General features: G+C 36.4%; 1 pseudogene; it reads right to left on the bottom strand.

The window, feature by feature from the left end:
- Positions 1–1124: 1124 nt before the first annotated feature.
- On the bottom strand, positions 1125–1475 carry LOC102916251 (elongin-B pseudogene; annotated as a pseudogene).
- Positions 1476–7733: the final 6258 nt, after the last annotated feature.

The raw sequence follows: 7733 nt of genomic DNA, 5'->3' as shown, positions 1-7733 counted from the left end.
ACACTTCTATCTCCATTTCTATTATGGTTCAGAACAGTTTGTTTCTCACTAACACTACAACAAAAAATATTCTGGACTTCTAGAATTCACTTCTGGTCTTGCCTCTTACACATTTTCCCCCTCACATCACAGTTTAAATTATCTTTCTAAAATATAAACTTTATTTGCTCTGCCTAGAAACTTTTATCTCTCAGTCTCCAGAAAATTAAGCTCAATTCTTCCCTGTAGAATACAAGGTGATTAGTGAAAGTCTTTGCTAAAACTTTAATATTATATCAGCCACAGCAATACTGGCTTACATTGCTTTTGTTGTTGTGACCAGTTCTGCATTATTTTCAGCACTTGGGGCATATTATGTTAGAGATTCCGTGTCAATAATCTTTGGGTTTATTACTCTAATAACTGTAACATTATGTGGCCTTTTAAATAATTAAATGAGCACAAGAATATCTTAAAACTATTCAAATGAATAAATGCTGACAAAAGAAATACAAAGTAAAAGTGTAAGTGAAAAACAAAAGAAAATACATATAAACAGTGACAAAGAAAGTAAAAAGTGATATAAACTAAAGATATCTACTATTCACCTTAGTATTTTTGTGCTACAGTGTTCTATAGTCATTAATACTTTTGCTCCTCATCTCACATTAATGGCATCAGATTTCAATGCAAGTGATCACATTGTCAGGATGAAATAAAATATCTAATGTAACTAATCAAAATATAAAAATGTATAGAAAATATGTAATCATATTTAACTTTCCAACTCTTACAATAATATCTGTCCAGGGTTTCTGTTACACTGATACCCATCACCAGTTTCTTTTTCTTTTCCTTTTTTATTGTTTCTTGTGATCAAAGTCATAGTTTTCAAATATGCTGTCTTGTTCAAGTAATCTCTTTCTTTCTTTCTTTCTTTCTTTCTTTCTTTCTTTCTTTCTTTCTTTCTTTCTTTCTTTCTTTCTCTCTTTCTCTCTCTCTCTCTCTCTCTCTCTCTCTCTCTCTCTCTCTCTCTCTCTCTCTCTCTCTCTTCTTTTCTTTTCTTTTCTTTTCTTTTCTTTTTTTTGACAGCCAAATCATCTTTATTGAGAGAATGGGTCTCTAGGGGCATGGGCCTGTGGCCCTCACTGCAGGGCTTGTTCATTGGCACTGCCTCCAGAATCCTATGGCTTCATCATGTCTGGAAGCTATGGAGGGCTGGAAAAGGACTCAATGTGCAGGGCTCCAAAGGCATCATCTGCATCAAAGGCCAGGCTCACTGTGGTTGGGGCCTGTATCCGTGCTGTCTGGCTAGTGAAGCCACACTCGCCCAGAGTTTTCCTGTCATCAAGGAACTGTTTATCCTTGTACAGCTGCTGCTCTTCTGGAGGCCGCTGGAGGATGACTTGGACAACACGCTTTAGCTGGAACACGGTTCTCTACTCCTTGGCTTCCGTGAAGATGGTGGTCTTGTGACGGCGGATCATGAGAAACATCTTCTCTGATAGTTGTGAGTCCCACTTTGCAGAGCCAGTTCTGGTGCTCTTTCTGAGGTATTTACAGAAGCCAGGGAAACAATGAGCCATTCATTCATCAAAGACAACTCCTGTAATCTCTGGTGCTCGCCTTTTTGATTGCAGATTCCAGATCCAGATATGCAGACATAGGTCCAGTCAGGAATGTTACAGCTGTTGCTCACGATCCTGCTGTACACCTCTAACTAAAGTGTCAATCTTGCTGCAGGCTTTCACCTAAAAGTTAAAGCGCTCACCTTATATTTAAGGCAACTTTTATAGCACGGTTCGTACATCGGTTCGCATTGAGAGTCAAGTAATTTCTTAATGTATCATAACACACAATGCCACTCTTCTGTTGATCCATGCAAAGATTGCTAGGTATTTAGTACAGAAAACCAAGCACTCTCAGACACGTAGGTGAATCCCATCATGCCCAGCATCCATAACTGGGACAAACTAAAATTAAATAAATTCTGCCACATAAGAAAGAGAATAATGAAAGTGAAACTTCATAGTAAAGGGTTTTAATTTATTATAGACTGTTATAGTTTACAAGATATATAAGAGCTATGCATCTCTAATCCTTGCAATCAATAAAGAGATAAATATTCATCAAGAATGACTCCAATCTCCCACATATTAAATATCTTTTATGAAATATTTCCCTGAAAATGAAATAAAAATAATTTATTTAAAATATCTAGCTTAATACTTGGTATATGGGCAGTATCCAAGGCTTACTGTTTATTATGGGTAGTGGAGTTAGTATCAGTAACAGGATAATTACTTTTAGTTAACTAAGAAATAGTCATCATCAAAAAGAAGAGAAAGAAAAGAAAAGAAAAAAAAGAAGAAGAAAAAAGAAATAGTCATCAAAGAAAACATGATTTCAAATAGATATGGGAATCAACATGAAAATACAAGGAAAGTTTAATAAGATGACCTCAAGTAGAATGAGAAAGTAATTTGCAAGTTAGGCTGGTTATGAAGAAGATTTAGGGTTTAATTCTTACATATGCTTTATTCTGGGTTATGGGTAGTGTAACATCCATTAATGGTCAAAGCCAGTGTGAAGCATTTACTCTTCTAAAGATTTGAAGATATTGAGACTAGAAATAGAAATACAAAACACCTCTGCAAATGTAAAACTTGCAACAGCATTCATTACAGAAGTGCCAGGCACGGAGCAGTGTAACATTCATTTCCCATGCATGCTCTGCTACCCTGCACAGAATGTCTATTTCTAGCACACTTTAAGAAAACCTATAAATAAAATGTGTACAGATAAGTAAAAAAAATGAATTATGAGAATCCTGGAAGAGGGCTAAGTGCTCTTAAATTAATGAAGAGTAACCAGAGAGATGCTGTACCGAATGATTTCAAATGTTGAAATATGGCATATTGAGAAACATTTTACTATGGGTGATTTCAGAGGAGAAAAATAGTACTGATGAAGGGCTGAGGAAGGGGGACAACTCAGGACATTTTAACCCAATAGAAGAAACATTTGGAACACTAGGCTGCCCAATAATGAAACAGTACAGTTCTCTGAATACTAGGTTATCTCACTCTGATAGTGTGCTCCATAAACATCTGTCACAGCTGTCCTGGAGGATAAATAACTTGAGAAACAAAGTGGAAAAAAAAACTATTCCTGTGCTATTTTTCAGTTCTTTCAATGAGCATGAGCATTTAACACATACTGTTAGTCAGAACTTATATTTTTATAAACTATAAAAAAATAATGTAATGGACATGTCTAATCTTGTGGGGAAATTTTATATATGGAAGTTATTATTTAAAGCCACATAGTACCATGGGATCAAGAACAGTGAATCATTAATTTTGTCTGCGGGGTCATGGGTCACAAAGGCTATGGTGTTTGAGTATGGTCTTTGCAGATGAGGGGATTTTTAGAGCTGGCAGGGAGAATGAAATTGTATAAGAGAGGAGACAAAGTACATGGAGTGAAAAATGGGGAAAATCTGTACATCCTTAAGAGAATTGTAAATTGATTGTTTGGCTAGAATTTTAGGTAAGGAAAGAGCAAGATAAGGAGCTAAAAGATGTCCCAAGTGCTTAAACATAGATGCCAACCCCATTGGATTTACACAGAGACAATTTTAAGAAAGGTGGTTACTGTAATTAAGTGTGAACATTAGTAAGATAATTCTTCTTTCAATCTATAGATGGTTTAGACGTATAAAGACAGAGTAGAAATAGTAAAAGATAGTTTAGGGCTCCAACTATGAATGATAAATATTGGAGCTAAGCATCAATGGCCAGAGAATGAGGAAGCTGAGAGAACTTCTGAGTTGATTAGGAGGATTGGAGAGTCCCTGTGTGTAAGTGCATGCAGAAGGTGGAGCCACAGGACACCATCTCCTCCATTAAGATTGCTGAGCATGTGTAAAGTAGGTCAGTGGTCTATTTAGAAAAGTTTCAACAACAAAGCAGTTTTTCATGAGAAATGAGGAAAAACGAGTTCATGTTTTATACTTGCTGATTTTGAAATGCTAAAAGAAATTAGGTGGAAATTCACATGAATTATGACTTTAGAAGAGATGAGTGAGAGAAGGAAACATGAAATTCGTGTTATTGACTCATCAATTCAGAAGAGAAAGTTGAAATAGTTGGAAAAAAAGAGCCACTCAATGAAAACTTGTTTTCTGATAGAAAAAGATTGAATCTGGAACTCTGGCGACATCATTAAGGCATTGAGTGAAGGAGCAACATGATTGTGGTTTGTAGAGAAAATCCCATGATGACCACAGGGTTTCCTATCCCTCCTCAGAGTCAGGGGACTTTGTTTTATTGCTCAAAAATACTTTTGCATCATTGCCACATAAAACATAAATGCAGATTTGTTTCTGGTATGGTAAACTTGAATGTTAGACGCAATGAATATCAACTAGTTAATATGGTAGAATATTAGATAAAATGTTGACTGACTGGTTGTGGTTATGAAGATAACTTATTGGAGCAGCTTTCTGTGAGGAAAAAAAAAAGCCAGTTAGGTGTGATAGTACCCATGTAGAATTCACGTACTTGGGAGGCTGAGATGGGAGGACCAAGATTCCTTCAAGCTACATCGTAAGATCTTGTCTTTAAATGGAGAGAAAGATGGAGGGAAGGAAGGAAGAAAGGAATGAAGAAGGAAGAAATAAGAAGAAAACTAAAAGGATTCTGTGCCCAAACATCTCATCACAATCTCTGCTATGATATGACCAAAACCCATCTAATAAGACTGAATCTTCATCTATAAATATGTGGAGGTAAATCATAGCTCCAAGTTGCTTTCTTTGCTGTGTGAAAAACATTCATTTTTTTTCTAATCTCACCTCTCTTTTAGACTAATGTGAAGACATTATAATTACTAAGAGATTAGTAGTTGTTCGTTCTCTTCCACGTACATCTTAATCTTATTTCAAGTTTCCAAGTATGGATATTTTAATATTGACTCTTGCAATATATCTTTCTTATCCCTTTCTGTATATAGGAATTATGAGAGATACTAATTCTTATTAAATTAGTTTAAAGGAAGATTGATTTCAGTGTAGTATACTCTTCAGCTTGTTCGGGAACTAAACTTTCATTCCTTCGGCATATCACAGGGCTGTCAAGAGAACAAAGCCATCAGTCTGGAGAAGGCATATCTAAAACTACACTGTAAACTCTCCTCAAAAGTGTAAGTCATGGTTCTTCCTCACCGTTGCTTCCAAATGTATTTTGTATTGTTTTCTCTGATTATAACTACGGAAGAGGATGTATGAAGAAAATGCTAAGGACAAACTGTCCTTTGATTTTCTATTAAGAAAGATTGTTTCCCTCCCATGAATCTACAAGGGTGACCCTAGCTAAGACTCCTAGCAATAATGGATAAGTAGTCAGAACTTGCCATCTCCTGGGATCAGATTGGTGACTACTTTAATTGTCATCAGAGAGGCTTCATCCAGTAACTGATGGAAACAGGTGCAAACCCACAGCCAAACATTAGGCCAAGTTCAGGGAATTCTGCTGAACAAAAGGAGGAAGGATTGTAGAAGCCAGATGGGTCAAGGACATAACACACAACACAACACACACACACACACACACACACACACACACACACACACACACACACACACCAAAACAAAACAAACAAACAAACAAAACCCAGAAACAATTAACCTTGCTCATAGGAACTCAGAGTCTGAACTAACAACCACAGAGCCTGCATGTCACTGACCTAAGCCCTCTACACATATGTGACAGTTGTGTAGTTTGGTCTATTTGTGAGACTCCTAACAATGGGAGTAGGGGCTGTCTCTAATGCTTTGGCTGGCTCTTGGGAACCTATTCCTTTTAAAGAATTGAATTGCCCAGCTTAAATATGGGGGTGGGGGAGGCGTGCTTAGACTTACCACAACTTGATATGTTATGCTTTGTTGATATTCTTGGGAGGCCTGCCCCTTTCTGAACAGAATCAGAGGAGGGTTGGATTGGAATGGGGGAAAGGAGTGGGGGGAGGTAATAGGAGGAGAAAAGATAGGGGAAACTATGGTTGGGGTGTAAAATAAATAAATAAATTAAATAAAAATAAAGTGTTTAGAAGAGTGATTATTGAGATCAAAAGGTTGCTGTTAAGTGACCAAAAATAAGGTGGACATAGCTAATATATATTTTTGTAGATTATATGATATTTCATTATCAGTAAGTTCTCAATCTTCTTTTCCAGGGATACTTAATTGGGAATGTTTTATACAAGATACCTGCTTGATTTTCAAAAGTATTACTAATACAGTCAGTTTAGTAAGAAAATTTGTCTGTAATTAAAATAAAAATGTTTTCTGGGTCTAAATGTGATTCAGACACACCAAGAATGTAGCTAGTAGATAGTTGAGAAAATGAATTATCCATCCTGGCATAATCTGGTGTTGGATGTCATAGAAGTTCTCTACTTGCTATGTTACTGCATAAAAATATTTATTGGAAACACATGCTTGAAAAGCAAATTAATACTTTGATTTATAGCACATGAAAGCACAGCACAAATAGAGTCAAATTTAAGAGTTTATCATATGAAAAAGTAGTTTTTGATTTGATATAGAATCTGTTACCTCAGGACCAGCTGACATTTTTATTTTTTTATTTTTTACTTTTTGGTTTTTTGAGACAGGGTTTCTTGGTGTAGCTTTTGGAGCCTGTCCTGGATCTCACTATACAGACCAGGCTGCTCTTGAACTCACAGAGATTCGCCTGCCTCTGCCTACCGAGTGCTGGGATTAAAGTCGTGCGCCACCACTGCCTGGCTCAGCTGACTTCTTAAAACAGGAATCCACTGGTGAGAAACCAGGACATAAAACCACTTTCACAGTCTCCTTCATCTGTTAACAAGGAGCTACTTCTAAAACAACGTAACAAAGAGCCTAAAGCTTGCTGGAGTCATATGATATAAAATAGAGTAGATACATGTACAGTACATTCTCATATAACACCTAGCACACTGAGATAGTGTGTGGTAAATATTTTTTAATTAAATTTATTTATTTGTGTTTGATAAATATTAATTAAATTGAAGTGTCTGCTTCTAAAAGCTGGCATGGGTCGTTTCTCTTCCTGGGAAATGCCTGGAATACTCCACAGAGTATCGTCCTCATAGAAAATTCCCATAGCATTGAGCAAATAAGAATATACTTATTTATATAAAACACTGAGGGGGGAAAGTGTCTAGCCTTCTCAGAGTAGCACTATTTTGAGCTAGGATTAATATAGAAATCTGGGAAAATGTATGATATGGAACTCACATACGCACATTATTTAAAATTCAAATATATAAGAGACATGGTATGTTGATAAATCATACAAGTAAAACTTAGAGTGTCACATTATCCAATGCAGTCCCAAACAAGGAATATGTGTATTATGAACATCTATAAATACCTCTTCCTACACATCTGATTCTGTATTGGATTCACTCATATTCTCTCATGCCAAATTCTGCTCTGTTCAACTTGGCCTTAACCATTTACTTTTCTGCAGATATGCAATAGACCTGGACTGAAATCTGAAACATGTAGAGAAGTCAGTGTGTCTCCTCAAGCCTGCCAAATTTATAATACAGCAAAGATACAAATGTTATCAAGTTTCTCCAAGGGTTTCACTCTCTAACATCCTTTATGCCTACTCTGCCAGGGGGGTCCTTGGTTCCTGTCTGATTCCTCTGAATCTCTGGCCATATGTTGGCTTCTTAAT

The sequence above is a fragment of the Peromyscus maniculatus genome, chromosome 17 (genome assembly GCF_049852395.1).
Source record: "Peromyscus maniculatus bairdii isolate BWxNUB_F1_BW_parent chromosome 17, HU_Pman_BW_mat_3.1, whole genome shotgun sequence".
NCBI lineage: Eukaryota > Metazoa > Chordata > Mammalia > Rodentia > Cricetidae > Peromyscus > Peromyscus maniculatus.
This window is presented reverse-complemented; position numbering and strand designations above follow the sequence as displayed.